At 64.8% G+C, this 24,808-nt stretch overlaps 1 long non-coding RNA gene, 5 other non-coding genes and 6 pseudogenes across 6 annotated transcripts in view; all 12 read left to right on the top strand.

The window, feature by feature from the left end:
- The window catches only part of LOC128582312 (uncharacterized), a 312,656-nt gene that overhangs the window by 254,258 nt on the left and 33,590 nt on the right, over positions 1-24,808 (top strand). The window lies entirely within an intron of this gene.
- LOC128593299 (uncharacterized) lies at positions 662-781 on the top strand (annotated as a pseudogene).
- On the top strand, positions 3,331-3,449 carry LOC128591595 (5S ribosomal RNA). The gene has a single exon (XR_008381589.1). It is a non-coding gene; the product is annotated as a 5S ribosomal RNA (ribosomal RNA).
- On the top strand, positions 5,216-5,335 carry LOC128593248 (uncharacterized; annotated as a pseudogene).
- On the top strand, positions 7,885-8,003 carry LOC128591578 (5S ribosomal RNA). Its single transcript, XR_008381586.1, has one exon. It is a non-coding gene; the product is annotated as a 5S ribosomal RNA (ribosomal RNA).
- LOC128593205 (uncharacterized) lies at positions 9,770-9,889 on the top strand (annotated as a pseudogene).
- Positions 12,438-12,556, top strand: LOC128591576 (5S ribosomal RNA). The gene has a single exon (XR_008381585.1). It is a non-coding gene; the product is annotated as a 5S ribosomal RNA (ribosomal RNA).
- LOC128593155 (uncharacterized) lies at positions 14,323-14,442 on the top strand (annotated as a pseudogene).
- LOC128593560 (5S ribosomal RNA) lies at positions 16,992-17,110 on the top strand. The gene has a single exon (XR_008382380.1). It is a non-coding gene; the product is annotated as a 5S ribosomal RNA (ribosomal RNA).
- LOC128593085 (uncharacterized) lies at positions 18,877-18,996 on the top strand (annotated as a pseudogene).
- LOC128593228 (5S ribosomal RNA) lies at positions 21,545-21,663 on the top strand. Its single transcript, XR_008382292.1, has one exon. It is a non-coding gene; the product is annotated as a 5S ribosomal RNA (ribosomal RNA).
- On the top strand, positions 23,431-23,550 carry LOC128592964 (uncharacterized; annotated as a pseudogene).

Here is a 24,808-nt window from a genome sequence, read left to right as displayed (position 1 = left end):
CCAGAAGAAATCTCCGAAAGGCGTGGGGGTGGGGACCGAGGAGGACTACTGATGAGGACTCGCCCCAGCCCCCTAGGGGCCAGCGGCTCACCGCGGTCAAGCCTGGCTCTCGCGTGGAAACGGTCAGACACGGGTGCATGCCCGACACCCGACAGAGGCTGGGATGGGCCGTGTCGGGCCGGGCCGCGGCGGTGGAAGGGACCGCAGGGTGAAAGAGGACCTGGAGGGAGGGTGCTCGGGGCGGGGCGAGCCCAGGCACCCCGTCGCCCCTCCCCCACCCCTTTGGAGTTACCCAGGCCTCTGGCAAGGCCTGCGGGGCAGCCGGCTGGACAGGGCGGCCGCAACAGTCCCTGGGGGCGGAGAGGCGCTTCGCGGGGGACGATTGGGGCCGACAGGCGCGGCGCGGGAGTCCCGCCACCACCAGCTCCCCCGCCCCCGCACACCTGCACCGCTCCAAAACCCCACCCGCGGTTCCCCCATCCCGTCCGCCCCCGTCCGGCGATCGCCCACGGCCGGGCCCTCTCCGGGGCTACGGGGCTCCCCGCTGTTGTCCCGTAGCCGGCGTGCAAGCCCCCAGCGGACGGGGCGTCGGGATGGGGTGGGGGGTGCCCAGCCAGCCGCCCAGTTCTGCCTCTTGAGGCGCCCGGGAGCCGGCCCGAACGTCTACGGCCGTATCACCCTGAACGCGCCCGATCTCGTCTGATCTCCGAAGCTTAAGCAGGGTCGGGCCTGGTTAGTACTTGGACGGGAGACCGCCTGGGAATACCGGGTGCTGCGGGCTTTTGCCTCTTCTTGCGTCGCTCGCCCGCCTCCTGGCGCGCGGTCCTGCCCAGTCCCCCCGTGGCGCCGACCTGGGCGGGCCCCGTCCGCCCCGCCTCCTTTTCCTCTTGTCCCTTGCCACCACTTTTCCTTCTCCACCGGGCCCTCTCCGGGGAGAAGGAATGGGCCTCGCTCCAGGCCCGCCCCCTGCCCTCTTCCAGGGGCACTCTTGCCTTCTTGAGTCCAAGACCGTCTCGGCTGGAGGGGTGCCGGTGGGGCTGGGGGGATAAGCATTTCCTTCTCTTCGGTAAGGCCACTGAGAGCTAATTGTGAATGCCTTTTTCAAAATTGCACAATGCCTTGTTTCTCAGGAGATTCATCTGCCCTTTCCTCAGACACACTTCGGCATGTTTACAAAGTGCCATCTCTTCCTGGAGAATACTTGCACTCATCCATCGCACGTGTGAATTCCTGAGCACTCCTCCTGAGTATCAGAAATACACATGAGCCCTTCCACAAGGTAAGTCCGTGTGCCAATAGCCGTCCAGCTCCGTGCATGATCTCAGTGAGAATAGAAGTTTGCCCCTGCCCCAGCAACGTATACCGGGGCAGTGTGCCGCTTGTGGCAAACACTCAGGAGGAAACTTCTCCTCAATAAGCCTTAAAGAGCTACCGGGGAGAGAAGTTTACCAACTTCCACAACGCCTCGCATCCCAGCAGCTTCATCTGCAACTTCCTTAGAAACAATTCAGTGTGTTTCCAATTCAGTGTGCCAACTCTACCGGAGAATACTTGTCTTGGTGGCACACGGAGCTCTCTCCACGCTCCTGGTGAGGGAATAGTAATACCCCTAAGCCCCCTCCAACGTAAACCAATGTGCCAGGCCATGCAACCACGTGCACGAACTCAGTGAGACCAGAAGCTTGCCCCCTGATCCAGCATAGAACCGGCAGGAGGCTTCGCACCCAAGGCCTCACCTCCCCTTTCTGCCAGTGTGCATCCAGGCAGCACACCACTCCCAAGGCACACGAGTCCACGTCTCTCCTGTCTGCCAGGGTGTATGCAGATAGCACTCCTTTTCCGCCAGGAAAAATCCTCACCTTTCCTTTCTGCCAGTGTGCATACAGTCAGCACTCCTCTCCCAGAGGACCCGAGTCCTGGAGCCCCTCCTTTCTGCCAGCGTCCATCCAGACAGCACCGGGCTCCTCTGCTATCACACCCGATTCCTCACCTGTCCTTCCTGCTGTGTGCATCCAGACAGCACTCCTCTCCCAGCGCAGGCGAGGACTCGGGTGCCATGCGGGAGCAGTGCCGTCTTCATGCCAACCGGCAGAAAGGGGGGGTGAGGACCCGGGTGCGTTGGCAGAGGAGTGCTGTCTGAAGGAACAGCAGCAGAAATGGGAGCTGAGGACTCGGGTGCGTTGGCAGAGGCGTGCTGCCTGCACGCACACTAGCAGAGAGGACGGATGAGGAGTCGGGTCGGCTGGGAGAGGAGTGCTGTGTGGACGCACACTCGCAGAAAGGAGAGCCGAGGACTCCTCCTCGGGTGCTCTGGGAGAGGCGTGCTGTCTGAATGCCCCCGAGCAGAATGGGGAGGTGGGGACAGAGTAAGCCAATGGCCCTTGGAGAATGTGCATGTTGCCAGGGAGACGAGGAGATTGCCACTGCACCAGCTTCTTAGCGGCCGTATCCCCGTGTGAGGGAAAAGCAGTTTCTTCTCTTCAGTAAGGCTATTGAGAGCTAACCGTGAATGCCTTTTTCAAAGTTCCCCCGGTACCTTCTTTCCCGGGAGGTTCCTCTGCCCTGTCCTTGTAAACTCTTCAGTCTATTTCCAAAGTGCAATCTGTTCCAGAGGATAATTGTATGGACCGGACACGTAACTGTCTGAACATTCCGTTCCCGCTGAGGAAACATTCATACATCTGAACCCCTCAGCGAGGTAAGTCAAGGTGCCACCAGCCGTGCAACTACGGGCATGAACTCAGTGAGAGGAGAAGATTGCCCCCTGGCTCTGGCACATACCCGTCAGGATGCTCACGCGTGGAAAAGGTCAGCCGTGCCCCAGCGGTGGAAGGAACTGCAGGGCGACAGAGGACCAGGAGGCGGGGTTGGGGTGGGGTGGAGGGGGGTGGTGGTTGTGGTGGTGGTGGTGGAGGCCCGGGGAGGCCACGCACCCCGTCCCCGCCCCAGCAGCCCCTGAAGTTTACTCAGGCCTCTGGCAAAGCCTGCGGGACCGCGGACAGCACAGGGCGGCGGCCACCGTCCCTGGGGACCCGAGAGGCGCTTCGTGGGGGGCGGGAGGGAGGGGGTGTGTGATTACCTGGGGCGACACACGCCCCAGGCGCCGGGTCCTGACCCCACCCCCACCTTCACATCCCCGCCCGCTGTTCCCCCAGCGTCTCCGCTCCTGTCCGGAGAGCGGCTTGCCAGCCTGGGCCGCTACGGGGCTCCCCGCTGTTGTTCCGGGTGCGGCCGGCGCGCGCAGCCAGCGGCGAGGAAGTCGGCATGGGGGGAGGGGGGCAGCCAGCAGCCCAGTTCTGCCTCTTGAGGCGCCCGGGAGCCGGCCCGTGCGTCTACGGCCATACCACCCTGAACGCGCCCGATCTCGTCTGATCTCGGAAGCTAAGCAGGGTCGGGCCTGGTTAGTACTTGGATGGGAGACCGCCTGGGAATACCGGGTGCTGTAGGCTTTTGCCTCTTCTTGCGTCGCTCGCCCACCTCCTGGAGCGGACCTGGCCGGGCCCCGTCCGCCCTGCCTCCTTGTCGTCTTGTCCCTTGCCACCACTTTCCCTTCAACACTGGGGCCCTGGCCTACGAGAAGGAACCGCCTTCGCTCCAGGGGCACTCGGACTTCTTGTGTCCAAGTCCGTCTCTGCGGCGGTGTGTCAGAGTGGGTCTCCTGCGCGTTGGTGGGGGGGGGGGGTTCGGGCAATGTTGTGGCGTGGCTGTCCCCCTGGGTAGAAGACCGGGACCCGGTGTCCGACGGTGCTGCTCTGTGGACTGCCCAGGTGAGATGGGGCAGCGACACCCTGAGTGGCAATCTGGGGGTGGGGGCTGTGCGGGGATGCGGCGGGATTCCCGGTGGCCGCCAGCCTTGGCCGGCTTTGCGAACCGCAGGAGGATCTTCCGGACAAGGGCAGGGGCAGGGGCAGGGGCAATGGCCTGGGCGCGGGCAGGCCCGGGGCGCGCCGGTGGCTCCACGCGGGTGCCGGGCAGGTGACCACACCGGCAGGCGCGGGGGCCCCGGCGGCGGTGACGCAGGCTGGCCGCCAAGCCAGGCAGGTCCGAGTGGCCGGGACCCTGACCGCCGGGGCCAGATCTCTTGGCGTGGTCGGGGTAGAACACACGGAGGCTTCCGCACACGTGTGGGGAGACCGACAGGAAGGGCGGGGGCGCAGGCGGGTCCTCCCCCATCTTGGGGGTGACCCAGGTCTCTGGCGAGGTCCGCCGGGGACAGCATGTAGGAGAGGGCGGACACAGCTGTCCCCGGGGGTGTGGGAAGAGGTGCCATGTGGCGATCGGCGGTGAACGTCCCAGCCCACCCCCGCCGGGCCAGGGCAGCCTGAGCGAGCGGCAGCCAAGCCTCGCGGGCTCCCCACTGCTGCCAACAGCCTTGCCAGCCAGGCTTAGCGCGGGTGGGCTCGGTCGCGGCCGCAGCCGGGCTGGGGTGACGGCACGCCCTGCAGTGCCACCTGAGGCGGCCCGGGGAGGCAACTGGAGACCTTGAGCCCCAAGTCCCGCCTCAGATCCTCCTGTCGAAAGAGCAAGAGGGAAAGGGCCTAGGGCCCCCATCCCCCAGAAGAAATCTCCGAAAGGCGTGGGGGTGGGGACCGAGGAGGACTACTGATGAGGACTCGCCCCAGCCCCCTAGGGGCCAGCGGCTCACCGCGGTCAAGCCTGGCTCTCGCGTGGAAACGGTCAGACACGGGTGCATGCCCGACACCCGACAGAGGCTGGGATGGGCCGTGTCGGGCCGGGCCGCGGCGGTGGAAGGGACCGCAGGGTGAAAGAGGACCTGGAGGGAGGGTGCTCGGGGCGGGGCGAGCCCAGGCACCCCGTCGCCCCTCCCCCACCCCTTTGGATTTACCCAGGCCTCTGGCAAGGCCTGCGGGGCAGCCGGCTGGACAGGGCGGCCGCATCAGTCCCTGGGGGCGGAGAGGCGCTTCGCGGGGGACGATTGGGGCCGACAGGCGCGGCGCGGGAGTCCCGCCACCACCAGCTCCCCCGCCCCCGCACACCTGCACCGCTCCAAAACCCCACCCGCGGTTCCCCCATCCCGTCCGCCCCCGTCCGGCGATCGCCCACGGCCGGGCCCTCTCCGGGGCTACGGGGCTCCCCGCTGTTGTCCCGTAGCCGGCGTGCAAGCCCCCAGCGGACGGGGCGTCGGGATGGGGTGGGGGGTGCCCAGCCAGCCGCCCAGTTCTGCCTCTTGAGGCGCCCGGGAGCCGGCCCGAACGTCTACGGCCGTATCACCCTGAACGCGCCCGATCTCGTCTGATCTCCGAAGCTTAAGCAGGGTCGGGCCTGGTTAGTACTTGGACGGGAGACCGCCTGGGAATACCGGGTGCTGCGGGCTTTTGCCTCTTCTTGCGTCGCTCGCCCGCCTCCTGGCGCGCGGTCCTGCCCAGTCCCCCCGTGGCGCCGACCTGGGCGGGCCCCGTCCGCCCCGCCTCCTTTTCCTCTTGTCCCTTGCCACCACTTTTCCTTCTCCACCGGGCCCTCTCCGGGGAGAAGGAATGGGCCTCGCTCCAGGCCCGCCCCCTGCCCTCTTCCAGGGGCACTCTTGCCTTCTTGAGTCCAAGACCGTCTCGGCTGGAGGGGTGCCGGTGGGGCTGGGGGGATAAGCATTTCCTTCTCTTCGGTAAGGCCACTGAGAGCTAATTGTGAATGCCTTTTTCAAAATTGCACAATGCCTTGTTTCTCAGGAGATTCATCTGCCCTTTCCTCAGACACACTTCGGCATGTTTACAAAGTGCCATCTCTTCCTGGAGAATACTTGCACTCATCCATCGCACGTGTGAATTCCTGAGCACTCCTCCTGAGTATCAGAAATACACATGAGCCCTTCCACAAGGTAAGTCCGTGTGCCAATAGCCGTCCAGCTCCGTGCATGATCTCAGTGAGAATAGAAGTTTGCCCCTGCCCCAGCAACGTATACCGGGGCAGTGTGCCGCTTGTGGCAAACACTCAGGAGGAAACTTCTCCTCAATAAGCCTTAAAGAGCTACCGGGGAGAGAAGTTTACCAACTTCCACAACGCCTCGCATCCCAGCAGCTTCATCTGCAACTTCCTTAGAAACAATTCAGTGTGTTTCCAATTCAGTGTGCCACCTCTACCGGAGAATACTTGTCTTGGTGGCACACGGAGCTCTCTCCACGCTCCTGGTGAGGGAATAGTAATACCCCTAAGCCCCCTCCAACGTAAACCAATGTGCCAGGCCATGCAACCACGTGCACGAACTCAGTCAGACCAGAAGCTTGCCCCCTGATCCAGCATAGAACCGGCAGGAGGCTTCGCACCCAAGGCCTCACCTCCCCTTTCTGCCAGTGTGCATCCAGGCAGCACACCACTCCCAAGGCACACGAGTCCACGTCTCTCCTGTCTGCCAGGGTGTATGCAGATAGCACTCCTTTTCCGCCAGGAAAAATCCTCACCTTTCCTTTCTGCCAGTGTGCATACAGTCAGCACTCCTCTCCCAGAGGACCCGAGTCCTGGAGCCCCTCCTTTCTGCCAGCGTCCATCCAGACAGCACCGGGCTCCTCTGCTATCACACCCGATTCCTCACCTGTCCTTCCTGCTGTGTGCATCCAGACAGCACTCCTCTCCCAGCGCAGGCGAGGACTCGGGTGCCATGCGGGAGCAGTGCCGTCTTCATGCCAACCGGCAGAAAGGGGGGGTGAGGACCCGGGTGCGTTGGCAGAGGAGTGCTGTCTGAAGGAACAGCAGCAGAAATGGGAGCTGAGGACTCGGGTGCGTTGGCAGAGGCGTGCTGCCTGCACGCACACTAGCAGAGAGGACGGATGAGGAGTCGGGTCGGCTGGGAGAGGAGTGCTGTGTGGACGCACACTCGCAGAAAGGAGAGCCGAGGACTCCTCCTCGGGTGCTCTGGGAGAGGCGTGCTGTCTGAATGCCCCCGAGCAGAATGGGGAGGTGGGGACAGAGTAAGCCAATGGCCCTTGGAGAATGTGCATGTTGCCAGGGAGACGAGGAGATTGCCACTGCACCAGCTTCTTAGCGGCCGTATCCCCGTGTGAGGGAAAAGCAGTTTCTTCTCTTCAGTAAGGCAATTGAGAGCTAACCGTGAATGCCTTTTTCAAAGTTCCCCCGGTACCTTCTTTCCCGGGAGGTTCCTCTGCCCTGTCCTTGTAAACTCTTCAGTCTATTTCCAAAGTGCAATCTGTTCCAGAGAATAATTGTATGGACCGGACACGTAACTGTCTGAACATTCCGTTCCCGCTGAGGAAACATTCATACATCTGAACCCCTCAGCGAGGTAAGTCAAGGTGCCACCAGCCGTGCAACTACGGGCATGAACTCAGTGAGAGGAGAAGATTGCCCCCTGGCTCTGGCACATACCCGTCAGGATGCTCACGCGTGGAAAAGGTCAGCCGTGCCCCAGCGGTGGAAGGAACTGCAGGGCGACAGAGGACCAGGAGGCGGGGTTGGGGTGGGGTGGAGGGGGGTGGTGGTTGTGGTGGTGGTGGTGGAGGCCCGGGGAGGCCACGCACCCCGTCCCCGCCCCAGCAGCCCCTGAAGTTTACTCAGGCCTCTGGCAAAGCCTGCGGGACCGCGGACAGCACAGGGCGGCGGCCACCGTCCCTGGGGACCCGAGAGGCGCTTCGTGGGGGGCGGGAGGGAGGGGGTGTGTGATTACCTGGGGCGACACACGCCCCAGGCGCCGGGTCCTGACCCCACCCCCACCTTCACATCCCCGCCCGCTGTTCCCCCAGCGTCTCCGCTCCTGTCCGGAGAGCGGCTTGCCAGCCTGGGCCGCTACGGGGCTCCCCGCTGTTGTTCCGGGTGCGGCCGGCGCGCGCAGCCAGCGGCGAGGAAGTCGGCATGGGGGGAGGGGGGCAGCCAGCAGCCCAGTCCTGCCTCTTGAGGCGCCCGGGAGCCGGCCCGTGCGTCTACGGCCATACCACCCTGAACGCGCCCGATCTCGTCTGATCTCGGAAGCTAAGCAGGGTCGGGCCTGGTTAGTACTTGGATGGGAGACCGCCTGGGAATACCGGGTGCTGTAGGCTTTTGCCTCTTCTTGCGTCGCTCGCCCACCTCCTGGTGCGGACCTGGCCGGGCCCCGTCTGCCCTGCCTCCTTGTCGTCTTGTCCCTTGCCACCACTTTCCCTTCAACACTGGGGCCCTGGCCTACGAGAAGGAACCGCCTTCGCTCCAGGGGCACTCGGACTTCTTGTGTCCAAGTCCGTCTCTGCGGCGGTGTGTCAGAGTGGGTCTCCTGCGCGTTGGTGGGGGGGGGGGGTTCGGGCAATGTTGTGGCGTGGCTGTCCCCCTGGGTAGAAGACCGGGACCCGGTGTCCGACGGTGCTGCTCTGTGGACTGCCCAGGTGAGATGGGGCAGCGACACCCTGAGTGGCAATCTGGGGGTGGGGGCTGTGCGGGGATGCGGCGGGATTCCCGGTGGCCGCCAGCCTTGGCCGGCTTTGCGAACCGCAGGAGGATCTTCCGGACAAGGGCAGGGGCAGGGGCAGGGGCAATGGCAAGGGCGCGGGCAGGCCCGGGGCGCGCCGGTGGCTTCACGCGGGTGCCGGGCAGGTGACCACACCGGCAGGCGCGGGGGCCCCGGCGGCGGTGACGCAGGCTGGCCGCCAAGCCAGGCAGGTCCGAGTGGCCGGGACCCTGACCGCCGGGGCCAGATCTCTTGGCGTGGTCGGGGTGGAACACACGGAGGCTTCCGCACACGTGTGGGGAGACCGACAGGAAGGGCGGGGGCGCAGGCGGGTCCTCCCCCATCTTGGGGGTGACCCAGGTCTCTGGCGAGGTCCGCCGGGGACAGCATGTAGGAGAGGGCGGACACAGCTGTCCCCGGGGGTGTGGGAAGAGGTGCCATGTGGCGATCGGCGGTGAACGTCCCAGCCCACCCCCGCCGGGCCAGGGCAGCCTGAGCGAGCGGCAGCCAAGCCTCCCGGGCTCCCCACTGCTGCCAACAGCCTTGCCAGCCAGGCTTAGCGCGGGTGGGCTCGGTCGCGGCCGCAGCCGGGCTGGGGTGACGGCACGCCCTGCAGTGCCACCTGAGGCGGCCCGGGGAGGCAACTGGAGACCTTGAGCCCCAAGTCCCGCCTCAGATCCTCCTGTCGAAAGAGCAAGAGGGAAAGGGCCTAGGGCCCCCATCCCCCAGAAGAAATCTCCGAAAGGCGTGGGGGTGGGGACCGAGGAGGACTACTGATGAGGACTCGCCCCAGCCCCCTAGGGGCCAGCGGCTCACCGCGGTCAAGCCTGGCTCTCGCGTGGAAACGGTCAGACACGGGTGCATGCCCGACACCCGACAGAGGCTGGGATGGGCCCTGTCGGGCCGGGCCGCGGCGGTGGAAGGGACCGCAGGGTGAAAGAGGACCTGGAGGGAGGGTGCTCGGGGCGGGGCGAGCCCAGGCACCCCGTCGCCCCTCCCCCACCCCTTTGGAGTTACCCAGGCCTCTGGCAAGGCCTGCGGGGCAGCCGGCTGGACGGGGCGGCCGCAACAGTCCCTGGGGGCGGAGAGGCGCTTCGCGGGGGACGATTGGGGCCGACAGGCGCGGCGCGGGAGTCCCGCCACCACCAGCTCCCCCCCCCCCGCACACACGCACCGATCCAAAACCCCACCCGCGGTTCCCCCATCCCGTCCGCCCCCGTCCGGCGATCGCCCACGGCCGGGCCCTCTCCGGGGCTACGGGGCTCCCCGCTGTTGTCCCGTAGCCGGCGTGCAAGCCCCCAGCGGACGGGGCGTCGGGATGGGGTGGGGGGTGCCCAGCCAGCCGCCCAGTTCTGCCTCTTGAGGCGCCCGGGAGCCGGCCCGAACGTCTACGGCCGTATCACCCTGAACGCGCCCGATCTCGTCTGATCTCCGAAGCTTAAGCAGGGTCGGGCCTGGTTAGTACTTGGACGGGAGACCGCCTGGGAATACCGGGTGCTGCGGGCTTTTCCCTCTTCTTGCGTCGCTCGCCCGCCTCCTGGCGCGCGGTCCTGCCCAGTCCCCCCGTGGCGCCGACCTGGGCGGGCCCCTCCGCCCCGCCTCCTTTTCCTCTTGTCCCTTGCCACCACTTTTCCTTCTCCACCGGGCCCTCTCCGGGGAGAAGGAATGGGCCTCGCTCCAGGCCCGCCCCCTGCCCTCTTCCAGGGGCACTCTTGCCTTCTTGAGTCCAAGACCGTCTCGGCTGGAGGGGTGCCGGTGGGGCTGGGGGGATAAGCATTTCCTTCTCTTCGGTAAGGCCACTGAGAGCTAATTGTGAATGCCTTTTTCAAAATTGCACAATGCCTTGTTTCTCAGGAGATTCATCTGCCCTTTCCTCAGACACACTTCGGCATGTTTACAAAGTGCCATCTCTTCCTGGAGAATACTTGCACTCATCCATCGCACGTGTGAATTCCTGAGCACTCCTCCTGAGTATCAGAAATACACATGAGCCCTTCCACAAGGTAAGTCCGTGTGCCAATAGCCGTCCAGCTCCGTGCATGATCTCAGTGAGAATAGAAGTTTGCCCCTGCCCCAGCAACGTATACCGGGGCAGTGTGCCGCTTGTGGCAAACACTCAGGAGGAAACTTCTCCTCAATAAGCCTTAAAGAGCTACCGGGGAGAGAAGTTTACCAACTTCCACAACGCCTCGCATCCCAGCAGCTTCATCTGCAACTTCCCTAGAAACAATTCAGTGTGTTTCCAATTCAGTGTGCCACCTCTACCGGAGAATACTTGTCTTGGTGGCACACGGAGCTCTCTCCACGCTCCTGGTGAGGGAATAGTAATACCCCTAAGCCCCCTCCAACGTAAACCAATGTGCCAGGCCATGCAACCACGTGCACGAACTCAGTGACACCAGAAGCTTGCCCCCTGATCCAGCATAGAACCGGCAGGAGGCTTCGCACCCAAGGCCTCACCTCCCTTTTCTGCCAGTGTGCATCCAGGCAGCACACCACTCCCAAGGCACACGAGTCCACGTCTCTCCTGTCTGCCAGGGTGTATGCAGATAGCACTCCTTTTCCGCCAGGAAAAATCCTCACCTTTCCTTTCTGCCAGTGTGCATACAGTCAGCACTCCTCTCCCAGAGGACCCGAGTCCTGGAGCCCCTCCTTTCTGCCAGCGTCCATCCAGACAGCACCGGGCTCCTCTGCTATCACACCCGATTCCTCACCTGTCCTTCCTGCTGTGTGCATCCAGACAGCACTCCTCTCCCAGCGCAGGCGAGGACTCGGGTGCCATGCGGGAGCAGTGCCGTCTTCATGCCAACCGGCAGAAAGGGGGGGTGAGGACCCGGGTGCGTTGGCAGAGGAGTGCTGTCTGAAGGAACAGCAGCAGAAATGGGAGCTGAGGACTCGGGTGCGTTGGCAGAGGCGTGCTGCCTGCACGCACACTAGCAGAGAGGACGGATGAGGAGTCGGGTCGGCTGGGAGAGGAGTGCTGTGTGGACGCACACTCGCAGAAAGGAGAGCCGAGGACTCCTCCTCGGGTGCTCTGGGAGAGGCGTGCTGTCTGAATGCCCCCGAGCAGAATGGGGAGGTGGGGACAGAGTAAGCCAATGGCCCTTGGAGAATGTGCATGTTGCCAGGGAGACGAGGAGATTGCCACTGCACCAGCTTCTTAGCGGCCGTATCCCCGTGTGAGGGAAAAGCAGTTTCTTCTCTTCAGTAAGGCTATTGAGAGCTAACCGTGAATGCCTTTTTCAAAGTTCCCCCGGTACCTTCTTTCCCGGGAGGTTCCTCTGCCCTGTCCTTGTAAACTCTTCAGTCTATTTCCAAAGTGCAATCTGTTCCAGAGGATAATTGTATGGACCGGACACGTAACTGTCTGAACATTCCGTTCCCGCTGAGGAAACATTCATACATCTGAACCCCTCAGCGAGGTAAGTCAAGGTGCCACCAGCCGTGCAACTACGGGCATGAACTCAGTGAGAGGAGAAGATTGCCCCCTGGCTCTGGCACATACCCGTCAGGATGCTCACGCGTGGAAAAGGTCAGCCGTGCCCCAGCGGTGGAAGGAACTGCAGGGCGACAGAGGACCAGGAGGCGGGGTTGGGGTGGGGTGGAGGGGGGTGGTGGTTGTGGTGGTGGTGGTGGAGGCCCGGGGAGGCCACGCACCCCGTCCCCGCCCCAGCAGCCCCTGAAGTTTACTCAGGCCTCTGGCAAAGCCTGCGGGACCGCGGACAGCACAGGGCGGCGGCCACCGTCCCTGGGGACCCGAGAGGCGCTTCGTGGGGGGCGGGAGGGAGGGGGTGTGTGATTACCTGGGGCGACACACGCCCCAGGCGCCGGGTCCTGACCCCACCCCCACCTTCACATCCCCGCCCGCTGTTCCCCCAGCGTCTCCGCTCCTGTCCGGAGAGCGGCTTGCCAGCCTGGGCCGCTACGGGGCTCCCCGCTGTTGTTCCGGGTGCGGCCGGCGCGCGCAGCCAGCGGCGAGGAAGTCGGCATGGGGGGAGGGGGGCAGCCAGCAGCCCAGTTCTGCCTCTTGAGGCGCCCGGGAGCCGGCCCGTGCGTCTACGGCCATACCACCCTGAACGCGCCCGATCTCGTCTGATCTCGGAAGCTAAGCAGGGTCGGGCCTGGTTAGTACTTGGATGGGAGACCGCCTGGGAATACCGGGTGCTGTAGGCTTTTGCCTCTTCTTGCGTCGCTCGCCCACCTCCTGGAGCGGACCTGGCCGGGCCCCGTCCGCCCTGCCTCCTTGTCGTCTTGTCCCTTGCCACCACTTTCCCTTCAACACTGGGGCCCTGGCCTACGAGAAGGAACCGCCTTCGCTCCAGGGGCACTCGGACTTCTTGTGTCCAAGTCCGTCTCTGCGGCGGTGTGTCAGAGTGGGTCTCCTGCGCGTTGGTGGGGGGGGGGGGTTCGGGCAATGTTGTGGCGTGGCTGTCCCCCTGGGTAGAAGACCGGGACCCGGTGTCCGACGGTGCTGCTCTGTGGACTGCCCAGGTGAGATGGGGCAGCGACACCCTGAGTGGCAATCTGGGGGTGGGGGCTGTGCGGGGATGCGGCGGGATTCCCGGTGGCCGCCAGCCTTGGCCGGCTTTGCGAACCGCAGGAGGATCTTCCGGACAAGGGCAGGGGCAGGGGCAGGGGCAATGGCCTGGGCGCGGGCAGGCCCGGGGCGCGCCGGTGGCTCCACGCGGGTGCCGGGCAGGTGACCACACCGGCAGGCGCGGGGGCCCCGGCGGCGGTGACGCAGGCTGGCCGCCAAGCCAGGCAGGTCCGAGTGGCCGGGACCCTGACCGCCGGGGCCAGATCTCTTGGCGTGGTCGGGGTAGAACACACGGAGGCTTCCGCACACGTGTGGGGAGACCGACAGGAAGGGCGGGGGCGCAGGCGGGTCCTCCCCCATCTTGGGGGTGACCCAGGTCTCTGGCGAGGTCCGCCGGGGACAGCATGTAGGAGAGGGCGGACACAGCTGTCCCCGGGGGTGTGGGAAGAGGTGCCATGTGGCGATCGGCGGTGAACGTCCCAGCCCACCCCCGCCGGGCCAGGGCAGCCTGAGCGAGCGGCAGCCAAGCCTCGCGGGCTCCCCACTGCTGCCAACAGCCTTGCCAGCCAGGCTTAGCGCGGGTGGGCTCGGTCGCGGCCGCAGCCGGGCTGGGGTGACGGCACGCCCTGCAGTGCCACCTGAGGCGGCCCGGGGAGGCAACTGGAGACCTTGAGCCCCAAGTCCCGCCTCAGATCCTCCTGTCGAAAGAGCAAGAGGGAAAGGGCCTAGGGCCCCCATCCCCCAGAAGAAATCTCCGAAAGGCGTGGGGGTGGGGACCGAGGAGGACTACTGATGAGGACTCGCCCCAGCCCCCTAGGGGCCAGCGGCTCACCGCCGTCAAGCCTGGCTCTCGCGTGGAAACGGTCAGACACGGGTGCATGCCCGACACCCGACAGAGGCTGGGATGGGCCGTGTCGGGCCGGGCCGCGGCGGTGGAAGGGACCGCAGGGTGAAAGAGGACCTGGAGGGAGGGTGCTCGGGGCGGGGCGAGCCCAGGCACCCCGTCGCCCCTCCCCCACCCCTTTGGAGTTACCCAGGCCTCTGGCAAGGCCTGCGGGGCAGCCGGCTGGACAGGGCGGCCGCAACAGTCCCTGGGGGCGGAGAGGCGCTTCGCGGGGGACGATTGGGGCCGACAGGCGCGGCGCGGGAGTCCCGCCACCACCAGCTCCCCCGCCCCCGCACACCTGCACCGCTCCAAAACCCCACCCGCGGTTCCCCCATCCCGTCCGCCCCCGTCCGGCGATCGCCCACGGCCGGGCCCTCTCCGGGGCTACGGGGCTCCCCGCTGTTGTCCCGTAGCCGGCGTGCAAGCCCCCAGCGGACGGGGCGTCGGGATGGGGTGGGGGGTGCCCAGCCAGCCGCCCAGTTCTGCCTCTTGAGGCGCCCGGGAGCCGGCCCGAACGTCTACGGCCGTATCACCCTGAACGCGCCCGATCTCGTCTGATCTCCGAAGCTTAAGCAGGGTCGGGCCTGGTTAGTACTTGGACGGGAGACCGCCTGGGAATACCGGGTGCTGCGGGCTTTTGCCTCTTCTTGCGTCGCTCGCCCGCCTCCTGGCGCGCGGTCCTGCCCAGTCCCCCCGTGGCGCCGACCTGGGCGGGCCCCGTCCGCCCCGCCTCCTTTTCCTCTTGTCCCTTGCCACCACTTTTCCTTCTCCACCGGGCCCTCTCCGGGGAGAAGGAATGGGCCTCGCTCCAGGCCCGCCCCCTGCCCTCTTCCAGGGGCACTCTTGCCTTCTTGAGTCCAAGACCGTCTCGGCTGGAGGGGTGCCGGTGGGGCTGGGGGGATAAGCATTTCCTTCTCTTCGGTAAGGCCACTGAGAGCTAATTGTGAATGCCTTTTTCAAAATTGCACAATGCCTTGTTTCTCAGGAGATTCATCTGCCCTTTCCTCAGACACACTTCGGCATGTTTACAAAGTGCCATCTCTTCCTGGAGAATACTTGCACTCATCCATCGCACGTGTGAATTCCTGAGCACTCCTCCTGAGTATCAGAAATACACATGAGCCCTTCCACAAGGTAAGTCCGTGTGCCAATAGCCGTCCAGCTCCGTGCATGATCTCAGTGAGAATAGAAGTTTGCCCCTGCCCCAGCAACGTATACCGGGGCAGTGTGCCGCTTGTGGCAAACACTCAGGAGGAAACTTCTCCTCAATAAGCCTTAAAGAGCTACCGGGGAGAGAAGTTTACCAACTTCCACAACGCCTCGCATCCCAGCAGCTTCATCTGCAACTTCCTTAGAAACAATTCAGTGTGTTTCCAATTCAGTGTGCCACCTCTACCGGAGAATACTTGTCTTGGTGGCACACGGAGCTCTCTCCACGCTCCTGGTGAGGGAATAGTAATACCCCTAAGCCCCCTCCAACGTAAACCAATGTGCCAGGCCATGCAACCACGTGCACGAACTCAGTCAGACCAGAAGCTTGCCCCCTGATCCAGCATAGAACCGGCAGGAGGCTTCGCACCCAAGGCCTCACCTCCCCTTTCTGCCAGTGTGCATCCAGGCAGCACACCACTCCCAAGGCACACGAGTCCACGTCTCTCCTGTCTGCCAGGGTGTATGCAGATAGCACTCCTTTTCCGCCAGGAAAAATCCTCACCTTTCCTTTCTGCCAGTGTGCATACAGTCAGCACTCCTCTCCCAGAGGACCCGAGTCCTGGAGCCCCTCCTTTCTGCCAGCGTCCATCCAGACAGCACCGGGCTCCTCTGCTATCACACCCGATTCCTCACCTGTCCTTCCTGCTGTGTGCATCCAGACAGCACTCCTCTCCCAGCGCAGGCGAGGACTCGGGTGCCATGCGGGAGCAGTGCCGTCTTCATGCCAACCGGCAGAAAGGGGGGGTGAGGACCCGGGTGCGTTGGCAGAGGAGTGCTGTCTGAAGGAACAGCAGCAGAAATGGGAGCTGAGGACTCGGGTGCGTTGGCAGAGGCGTGCTGCCTGCACGCACACTAGCAGAGAGGACGGATGAGGAGTCGGGTCGGCTGGGAGAGGAGTGCTGTGTGGACGCACACTCGCAGAAAGGAGAGCCGAGGACTCCTCCTCGGGTGCTCTGGGAGAGGCGTGCTGTCTGAATGCCCCCGAGCAGAATGGGGAGGTGGGGACAGAGTAAGCCAATGGCCCTTGGAGAATGTGCATGTTGCCAGGGAGACGAGGAGATTGCCACTGCACCAGCTTCTTAGCGGCCGTATCCCCGTGTGAGGGAAAAGCAGTTTCTTCTCTTCAGTAAGGCAATTGAGAGCTAACCGTGAATGCCTTTTTCAAAGTTCCCCCGGTACCTTCTTTCCCGGGAGGTTCCTCTGCCCTGTCCTTGTAAACTCTTCAGTCTATTTCCAAAGTGCAATCTGTTCCAGAGAATAATTGTATGGACCGGACACGTAACTGTCTGAACATTCCGTTCCCGCTGAGGAAACATTCATACATCTGAACCCCTCAGCGAGGTAAGTCAAGGTGCCACCAGCCGTGCAACTACGGGCATGAACTCAGTGAGAGGAGAAGATTGCCCCCTGGCTCTGGCACATACCCGTCAGGATGCTCACGCGTGGAAAAGGTCAGCCGTGCCCCAGCGGTGGAAGGAACTGCAGGGCGACAGAGGACCAGGAGGCGGGGTTGGGGTGGGGTGGAGGGGGGTGGTGGTTGTGGTGGTGGTGGTGGAGGCCCGGGGAGGCCACGCACCCCGTCCCCGCCCCAGCAGCCCCTGAAGTTTACTCAGGCCTCTGGCAAAGCCTGCGGGACCGCGGACAGCACAGGGCGGCGGCCACCGTCCCTGGGGACCCGAGAGGCGCTTCGTGGGGGGCGGGAGGGAGGGGGTGTGTGATTACCTGGGGCGACACACGCCCCAGGCGCCGGGTCCTGACCCCACCCCCACCTTCACATCCCCGCCCGCTGTTCCCCCAGCGTCTCCGCTCCTGTCCGGAGAGCGGCTTGCCAGCCTGGGCCGCTACGGGGCTCCCCGCTGTTGTTCCGGGTGCGGCCGGCGCGCGCAGCCAGCGGCGAGGAAGTCGGCATGGGGGGAGGGGGACAGCCAGCAGCCCAGTCCTGCCTCTTGAGGCGCCCGGGAGCCGGCCCGTGCGTCTACGGCCATACCACCCTGAACGCGCCCGATCTCGTCTGATCTCGGAAGCTAAGCAGGGTCGGGCCTGGTTAGTACTTGGATGGGAGACCGCCTGGGAATACCGGGTGCTGTAGGCTTTTGCCTCTTCTTGCGTCGCTCGCCCACCTCCTGGTGCGGACCTGGCCGGGCCCCGTCCGCCCTGCCTCCTTGTCGTCTTGTCCCTTGCCACCACTTTCCCTTCAACACTGGGGCCCTGGCCTACGAGAAGGAACCGCCTTCGCTCCAGGGGCACTCGGACTTCTTGTGTCCAAGTCCGTCTCTGCGGCGGTGTGTCAGAGTGGGTCTCCTGCGCGTTGGTGGGGGGTGGGGGTTCGGGCAATGTTGTGGCGTGGCTGTCCCCCTGGGTAGAAGACCGGGACCCGGTGTCCGACGGTGCTGCTCTGTGGACTGCCCAGGTGAGATGGGGCAGCGACACCCTGAGTGGCAATCTGGGGGTGGGGGCTGTGCGGGGATGCGGCGGGATTCCCGGTGGCCGCCAGCCTTGGCCGGCTTTGCGAACCGCAGGAGGATCTTCCGGACAAGGGCAGGGGCAGGGGCAGGGGCAATGGCAAGGGCGCGGGCAGGCCCGGGGCGCGCCGGTGGCTTCACGCGGGTGCCGGGCAGGTGACCACACCGGCAGGCGCGGGGGCCCCGGCGGCGGTGACGCAGGCTGGCCGCCAAGCCAGGCAGGTCCGAGTGGCCGGGACCCTGACCGCCGGGGCCAGTTCTCTTGGCGTGGTCGGGGTGGAACACACGGAGGCTTCCGCACACGTGTGGGGAGACCGACAGGAAGGGCGGGGGCGCAGGCGGGTCCTCCCCCATCTTGGGGGTGACCCAGGTCTCTGGCGAGGTCCGCCGGGGACAGCATGTAGGAGAGGGCGGACACAGCTGTCCCCGGGGGTGTGGGAAGAGGTGCCATGTGGCGATCGGCGGTGAACGTCCCAGCCCACCCCCGCCGGGCCAGGGCAGCCTGAGCGAGCGGCAGCCAAGCCTCGCGGGCTCCCCACTGCTGCCAACAGCCTTGCCAGCCAGGCTTAGCGCGGGTGGGCTCGGTCGCGGCCGCAGCCGGGCTGGGGTGACGGCACGCCCTGCAGTGCCACCTGAGGCGGCCCGGGGAGGCAACTGGAGACCTTGAGCCCCAAGTCCCGCCTCAGATCCTCCTGTCGAAAGAGCAAGAGGGAAAGGGCCTAGGGCCCCCATCCCCCAGAAGAAATCTCCGAAAGGCGTGGGGGTGGGGACCGAGGAGGACTACTGATGAGGACTCGCCCCAGCCCCCTAGGGGCCAGCGGCTCACCGCGGTCAAGCCTGGCTCTCGCGTGGAAACGGTCAGACACGGGTGCATGCCCGACACCCGACAGAGGCTGGGATGGGCCCTGTCGGGCCGGGCCGCGGCGGTGGAAGGGACCGCAGGGTGAAAGAGGACCTGGAGGGAGGGTGCTCGGGGCGGGGCGAGCCCAGGCACCCCGTCGCCCCTCCCCCACCCCTTTGGAGTTACCCAGGCCTCTGGCAAGGCCTGCGGGGCAGCCGGCTGGACGGGGCGGCCGCAACAGTCCCTGGGGGCGGAGAGGCGCTTCGCGGGGGACGATTGGGGCCGACAGGCGCGGCGCGGGAGTCCCGCCACCACCAGCTCCCCCCCCCCCGCACACACGCACCGATCCAAAACCCCACCCGCGGTTCCCCCATCCCGTCCGCCCCCGTCCGGCGATCGCCCACGGCCGGGCCCTCTCCGGGGCTACGGGGCTCCCCGCTGTTGTCCCGTAGCCGGCGTGCAAGCCCCCAGCGGACGGGGCGTCGGGATGGGGTGGGGGGTGCCCAGCCAGCCGCCCAGTTCTGCCTCTTGAGGCGCCCGGGAGCCGGCCCGAACGTCTACGGCCGTATCACCCTGAACGCGCCCGATCTCGTCTGATCTCCGAAGCTTAAGCAGGGTCGGGCCTGGTTAGTACTTGGACGGGAGACCGCCTGGGAATACCGGGTGCTGCGGGCTTTTCCCTCTTCTTGCGTCGCTCGCCCGCCTCCTGGCGCGCGGTCCTGCCCAGTCCCCCCGTGGCGCCGACCTGGGCGGGCCCCTCCGCCCCGCCTCCTTTTCCTCTTGTCCCTTGCCACCACTTTTCCTTCTCCACCGGGCCCTCTCCGGGGAGAAGGAATGGGCCTCGCTCCAGGCCCGCCCCCTGCCCTCTTCCAGGGGCACTCTTGCCTTCTTGAGTCCAAGACCGTCTCGGCTGGAGGGGTGCCGGTGGGGCTGGGGGGATAAGCATTTCCTTCTCTTCGGTAAGGCCACTGAGAGCTAATTGTGAATGCCTTTTTCAAAATTGCACAATGCCTTGTTTCTCAGGAGATTCATCTGCCCTTTCCTCAGACACACTTCGGCATGTTTACAAAGTGCCATCTCTTCCTGGAGAATACTTGCACTCATCCATCGCACGTGTGAATTCCTGAGCACTCCTCCTGAGTATCAGAAATACACATGAGCCCTTCCACAAGGTAAGTCCGTGTGCCAATAGCCGTCCAGCTCCGTGCATGATCTCAGTGAGAATAGAAGTTTGCCCCTGCCCCAGCAACGTATACCGGGGCAGTGTGCCGCTTGTGGCAAACACTCAGGAGGAAACTTCTCCTCAATAAGCCTTAAAGAGCTACCGGGGAGAGAAGTTTACCAACTTCCACAACGCCTCGCATCCCAGCAGCTTCATCTGCAACTTCCCTAGAAACAATTCAGTGTGTTTCCAATTCAGTGTGCCACCTCTACCGGAGAATACTTGTCTTGGTGGCACACGGAGCTCTCTCCACGCTCCTGGTGAGGGAATAGTAATACCCCTAAGCCCCCTCCAACGTAAACCAATGTGCCAGGCCATGCAACCACGTGCACGAACTCAGTGACACCAGAAGCTTGCCCCCTGATCCAGCATAGAACCGGCAGGAGGCTTCGCACCCAAGGCCTCACCTCCCCTTTCTGCCAGTGTGCATCCAGGCAGCACACCACTCCCAAGGCACACGAGTCCACGTCTCTCCTGTCTGCCAGGGTGTATGCAGATAGCACTCCTTTTCCGCCAGGAAAAATCCTCACCTTTCCTTTCTGCCAGTGTGCATACAGTCAGCACTCCTCTCCCAGAGGACCCGAGTCCTGGAGCCCCTCCTTTCTGCCAGCGTCCATCCAGACAGCACCGGGCTCCTCTGCTATCACACCCGATTCCTCACCTGTCCTTCCTGCTGTGTGCATCCAGACAGCACTCCTCTCCCAGCGCAGGCGAGGACTCGGGTGCCATGCGGGAGCAGTGCCGTCTTCATGCCAACCGGCAGAAAGGGGGGGTGAGGACCCGGGTGCGTTGGCAGAGGAGTGCTGTCTGAAGGAACAGCAGCAGAAATGGGAGCTGAGGACTCGGGTGCGTTGGCAGAGGCGTGCTGCCTGCACGCACACTAGCAGAGAGGACGGATGAGGAGTCGGGTCGGCTGGGAGAGGAGTGCTGTGTGGACGCACACTCGCAGATAGGAGAGCCGAGGACTCCTCCTCGGGTGCTCTGGGAGAGGCGTGCTGTCTGAATGCCCCCGAGCAGAATGGGGAGGTGGGGACAGAGTAAGCCAATGGCCCTTGGAGAATGTGCATGTTGCCAGGGAGACGAGGAGATTGCCACTGCACCAGCTTCTTAGCGGCCGTATCCCCGTGTGAGGGAAAAGCAGTTTCTTCTCTTCAGTAAGGCAATTGAGAGCTAACCGTGAATGCCTTTTTCAAAGTTCCCCCGGTACCTTCTTTCCCGGGAGGTTCCTCTGCCCTGTCCTTGTAAACTCTTCAGTCTATTTCCAAAGTGCAATCTGTTCCAGAGAATAATTGTATGGACCGGACACGTAACTGTCTGAACATTCCGTTCCCGCTGAGGAAACATTCATACATCTGAACCCCTCAGCGAGGTAAGTCAAGGTGCCACCAGCCGTGCAACTACGGGCATGAACTCAGTGAGAGGAGAAGATTGCCCCCTGGCTCTGGCACATACCCGTCAGGATGCTCACGCGTGGAAAAGGTCAGCCGTGCCCCAGCGGTGGAAGGAACTGCAGGGCGACAGAGGACCAGGAGGCGGGGTTGGGGTGGGGTGGAGGGGGGTGGTGGTTGTGGTGGTGGTGGTGGAGGCCCGGGGAGGCCACGCACCCCGTCCCCGCCCCAGCAGCCCCTGAAGTTTACTCAGGCCTCTGGCAAAGCCTGCGGGACCGCGGACAGCACAGGGCGGCGGCCACCGTCCCTGGGGACCCGAGAGGCGCTTCGTGGGGGGCGGGAGGGAGGGGGTGTGTGATTACCTGGGGCGACACACGCCCCAGGCGCCGGGTCCTGACCCCACCCCCACCTTCACATCCCCGCCCGCTGTTCCCCCAGCGTCTCCGCTCCTGTCCGGAGAGCGGCTTGCCAGCCTGGGCCGCTACGGGGCTCCCCGCTGTTGTTCCGGGTGCGGCCGGCGCGCGCAGCCAGCGGCGAGGAAGTCGGCATGGGGGGAGGGGGGCAGCCAGCAGCCCAGTTCTGCCTCTTGAGGCGCCCGGGAGCCGGCCCGTGCGTCTACGGCCATACCACCCTGAACGCGCCCGATCTCGTCTGATCTCGGAAGCTAAGCAGGGTCGGGCCTGGTTAGTACTTGGATGGGAGACCGCCTGGGAATACCGGGTGCTGTAGGCTTTTGCCTCTTCTTGCGTCGCTCGCCCACCTCCTGGAGCGGACCTGGCCGGGCCCCGTCCGCCCTGCCTCCTTGTCGTCTTGTCCCTTGCCACCACTTTCCCTTCAACACTGGGGCCCTGGCCTACGAGAAGGAACCGCCTTCGCTCCAGGGGCACTCGGACTTCTTGTGTCCAAGTCCGTCTCTGCGGCGGTGTGTCAGAGTGGGTCTCCTGCGCGTTGGTGGGGGGGGGGGGGTTCGGGCAATGTTGTGGCGTGGCTGTCCCCCTTGGTAGAGGACCGGGACCCGGTGTCCGACGGTGCTGCTCTGTGGACTGCCCAGGTGAGATGGGGCAGCGACACCCTGAGTGGCAATCTGGGGGTGGGGGCTGTGCGGGGATGCGGCGGGATTCCCGGTGGCCGCCAGCCTTGGCCGGCTTTGCGAACCGCAGGAGGATCTTCCGGACAAGGGCAGGGGCAGGGGCAGGGGCAATGGCAAGGGCGCGGGCAGGCCCGGGGCGCGCCGGTGGCTCCACGCGGGTGCCGGGCAGGTGACCACACCGGCAGGCGCGGGGGCCCCGGCGGCGGTGACGCAGGCTGGCCGCCAAGCCAGGCAGGTCCGAGTGGCCGGGACCCTGACCGCCGGGGCCAGATCTCTTGGCGTGGTCGGGGTGGAACACACGGAGGCTTCCGCACACGTGTGGGGAGACCGACAGGAAGGGCGGGGGCGCAGGCGGGTCCTCCCCCATCTTGGGGGTGACCCAGGTCTCTGGCGAGGTCCGCCGGGGACAGCATGTAGGAGAGGGCGGACACAGCTGTCCCCGGGGGTGTGGGAAGAGGTGCCATGTGGCGATCGGCGGTGAACGTCCCAGCCCACCCCCGCCGGGCCAGGGCAGCCTGAGCGAGCGGCAGCCAAGCCTCGCGGGCTCCCCACTGCTGCCAACAGCCTTGCCAGCCAGGCTTAGCGCGGGTGGGCTCGGTCGCGGCCGCAGCCGGGCTGGGGTGACGGCACGCCCTGCAGTGCCACCTGAGGCGGCCCGGGGAGGCAACTGGAGACCTTGAGCCCCAAGTCCCGCCTCAGATCCTCCTGTCGAAAGAGCAAGAGGGAAAGGGCCTAGGGCCCCCATCCCCCAGAAGAAATCTCCGAAAGGCGTGGGGGTGGGGACCGAGGAGGACTACTGATGAGGACTCGCCCCAGCCCCCTAGGGGCCAGCGGCTCACCGCGGTCAAGCCTGGCTCTCGCGTGGAAACGGTCAGACACGGGTGCATGCCCGACACCCGACAGAGGCTGGGATGGGCCGTGTCGGGCCGGGCCGCGGCGGTGGAAGGGACCGCAGGGTGAAAGAGGACCTGGAGGGAGGGTGCTCGGGGCGGGGCGAGCCCAGGCACCCCGTCGCCCCTCCCCCACCCCTTTGGAGTTACCCAGGCCTCTGGCAAGGCCTGCGGGGCAGCCGGCTGGACGGGGCGGCCGCAACAGTCCCTGGGGGCGGAGAGGCGCTTCGCGGGGGACGATTGGGGCCGACAGGCGCGGCGCGGGAGTCCCGCCACCACCAGCTCCCCCCCCCCCGCACACACGCACCGATCCAAAACCCCACCCGCGGTTCCCCCATCCCGTCCGCCCCCGTCCGGCGATCGCCCACGGCCGGGCCCTCTCCGGGGCTACGGGGCTCCCCGCTGTTGTCCCGTAGCCGGCGTGCAAGCCCCCAGCGGACGGGGCGTCGGGATGGGGTGGGGGGTGCCCAGCCAGCCGCCCAGTTCTGCCTCTTGAGGCGCCCGGGAGCCGGCCCGAACGTCTACGGCCGTATCACCCTGAACGCGCCCGATCTCGTCTGATCTCCGAAGCTTAAGCAGGGTCGGGCCTGGTTAGTACTTGGACGGGAGACCGCCTGGGAATACCGGGTGCTGCGGGCTTTTCCCTCTTCTTGCGTCGCTCGCCCGCCTCCTGGCGCGCGGTCCTGCCCAGTCCCCCCGTGGCGCCGACCTGGGCGGGCCCCTCCGCCCCGCCTCCTTTTCCTCTTGTCCCTTGCCACCACTTTTCCTTCTCCACCGGGCCCTCTCCGGGGAGAAGGAATGGGCCTCGCTCCAGGCCCGCCCCCTGCCCTCTTCCAGGGGCACTCTTGCCTTCTTGAGTCCAAGACCGTCTCGGCTGGAGGGGTGCCGGTGGGGCTGGGGGGATAAGCATTTCCTTCTCTTCGGTAAGGCCACTGAGAGCTAATTGTGAATGCCTTTTTCAAAATTGCACAATGCCTTGTTTCTCAGGAGATTCATCTGCCCTTTCCTCAGACACACTTCGGCATGTTTACAAAGTGCCATCTCTTCCTGGAGAATACTTGCACTCATCCATCGCACGTGTGAATTCCTGAGCACTCCTCCTGAGTATCAGAAATACACATGAGCCCTTCCACAAGGTAAGTCCGTGTGCCAATAGCCGTCCAGCTCCGTGCATGATCTCAGTGAGAATAGAAGTTTGCCCCTGCCCCAGCAACGTATACCGGGGCAGTGTGCCGCTTGTGGCAAACACTCAGGAGGAAACTTCTCCTCAATAAGCCTTAAAGAGCTACCGGGGAGAGAAGTTTACCAACTTCCACAACGCCTCGCATCCCAGCAGCTTCATCTGCAACTTCCCTAGAAACAATTCAGTGTGTTTCCAATTCAGTGTGCCACCTCTACCGGAGAATACTTGTCTTGGTGGCACACGGAGCTCTCTCCACGCTCCTGGTGAGGGAATAGTAATACCCCTAAGCCCCCTCCAACGTAAACCAATGTGCCAGGCCATGCAACCACGTGCACGAACTCAGTGACACCAGAAGCTTGCCCCCTGATCCAGCATAGAACCGGCAGGAGGCTTCGCACCCAAGGCCTCACCTCCCTTTTCTGCCAGTGTGCATCCAGGCAGCACACCACTCCCAAGGCACACGAGTCCACGTCTCTCCTGTCTGCCAGGGTGTATGCAGATAGCACTCCTTTTCCGCCAGGAAAAATCCTCACCTTTCCTTTCTGCCAGTGTGCATACAGTCAGCACTCCTCTCCCAGAGGACCCGAGTCCTGGAGCCCCTCCTTTCTGCCAGCGTCCATCCAGACAGCACCGGGCTCCTCTGCTATCACACCCGATTCCTCACCTGTCCTTCCTGCTGTGTGCATCCAGACAGCACTCCTCTCCCAGCGCAGG

Source organism: Nycticebus coucang, chromosome 1, assembly GCF_027406575.1.
Source record: "Nycticebus coucang isolate mNycCou1 chromosome 1, mNycCou1.pri, whole genome shotgun sequence".
NCBI classification, from domain to species: domain Eukaryota; kingdom Metazoa; phylum Chordata; class Mammalia; order Primates; family Lorisidae; genus Nycticebus; species Nycticebus coucang.
This window is presented reverse-complemented; position numbering and strand designations above follow the sequence as displayed.